This window comes from Colletes latitarsis, unplaced genomic scaffold (genome assembly GCF_051014445.1).
Source record: "Colletes latitarsis isolate SP2378_abdomen unplaced genomic scaffold, iyColLati1 scaffold0044, whole genome shotgun sequence".
In the NCBI taxonomy this organism is placed as follows: Eukaryota; Metazoa; Arthropoda; class Insecta; order Hymenoptera; family Colletidae; genus Colletes; species Colletes latitarsis.
In genome coordinates, this window is record NW_027488394.1 from 610 (window position 1) to 2,500 (window position 1,891).

General features: G+C 50.1%; 1 non-coding gene across 1 annotated transcript; it reads right to left on the reverse strand.

The window, feature by feature from the left end:
- Nucleotides 1-203: 203 nt before the first annotated feature.
- Nucleotides 204-359, reverse strand: LOC143350889 (5.8S ribosomal RNA). Its single transcript, XR_013081325.1, has one exon. It is a non-coding gene; the product is annotated as a 5.8S ribosomal RNA (ribosomal RNA).
- Nucleotides 360-1,891: the final 1,532 nt, after the last annotated feature.

Here is a 1,891-nt window from a genome sequence, read left to right on the forward strand (position 1 = left end):
CCAATAATATATAATATTTATTCTTTTTCGTACGTCCAGCGACAAACGCCAACGAAATACCCAAATTCTCGCTCGTACGTTGATACCTTTCTCTTCATCGACCCGGCTCCGAAACGTTCTTCGCCATCTCCCCGAAAGGAGAGGTAAACGACGGCGGGGTTAGGGAATCTGAGAACAACGCAAGCAGTTTTAGGACAAGTGAACGACCCTCAGCCAGGCGTGGTCCCAGGAATTTTATCCGTGGACCGCAATGTGCGTTCGAAATGTCGATGTTCATGTGTCCTGCAGTTCACACGTTGACGCGCAATTAGCTGCGTTCTTCATCGACCCACGAGCCAAGTGATCCACCGTTCAGGGTAATCATATACAATTTACAATTTTTCTCTTTGTATTTAAAAATGCTCCTTGTTCTTTGCTTTAAAAATATTCGATGTTCGCACCTCCGACCAGCGTATCGACGGAGGATTGAACGCGCCATATCGACGACAAAAGTTTCTTTTTGTTTCCTGAATGACGGAAAACCATCGTTCGACGGCCGGGCGTACAGTACATTCAAAAGCCTTTGCGCGTGGCTGCGACCAAACGGGTATAATACACCCGTATATTCTTGGTTCCGAACAGTAACTTCACGCGCAATCGGGCGAACGCACGCGGCAGCGCCCATCGGTTGCTCGATGAAATCGATGCGATAAACTACAGCCTTCTCGGCTGGTCGTCGTTAGTCGCGCGAGCAACGGATGGCCGCACAATCGACGCGTCGTCGTTTGCGATTATTCGCCTCACGTTAGCCATGAGTATGTATATTATTCATTTACGAACGAACGCGGCAGCGTCCATCGGTTGCTCGATGAAATCGATGCGATAAACTACAGCCGTCTCGGCTGGTCGTCGTTAGTCGCGCGAGCAACGATGGCCGCAAAATCGACGCGTCGTCGTTTGCGATTATTCGCCTCAAGTTAGCCATGAGTATGTATAACATTCATTTACGAACGAACGCGGCAGCGTCCATCGGTTGCTCGATGAAATCGATGCGATAAACTACAGCCGTTTCGGCTGGTCGTCGTTAGTCGCGCGAGCAACGATGGCCGCAAAATCGACGCGTCGTCGTTTGCGATTATTCGCCTCAAGTTAGCCATGAGTATGTATATTATTCATTTACGAACGAACGCGGCAGCGTCCATCGGTTGCTCGATGAAATCGATGCGATAAACTACAGCCGTTTCGGCTGGTCGTCGTTAGTCGCGCGAGCAACGATGGCCGCAAAATCGACGCGTCGTCGTTTGCGATTATTCGCCTCAAGTTAGCCATGAGTATGTATATTATTCATTTACGAACGAACGCGGCAGCGTCCATCGGTTGCTCGATGAAATCGATGCGATAAACTACAGCCGTTTCGGCTGGTCGTCGTTAGTCGCGCGAGCAACGATGGCCGCAAAATCGACGCGTCGTCGTTTGCGATTATTCGCCTCAAGTTAGCCATGAGTATGTATATTATTCATTTACGAACGAACGCGGCAGCGTCCATCGGTTGCTCGATGAAATCGATGCGATAAACTACAGCCGTTTCGGCTGGTCGTCGTTAGTCGCGCGAGCAACGATGGCCGCAAAATCGACGCGTCGTCGTTTGCGATTATTCGCCTCAAGTTAGCCATGAGTATGTATATTATTCATTTACGAACGAACGCGGCAGCGTCCACCGGTTGCTCGATGAAATCGATGCGATAAACTACAGCCGTCTCGGCTGGTCGTCGTTAGTCGCGCGAGCAACGATGGCCGCAAAATCGACGCGTCGTCGTTTGCGATTATTCGCCTCTGGCTATCCGTGAGTATGTATAATATTCATATACGAACGAACGCGGCAGCGCCCATCGGTTGCTCGATGAAATCGATG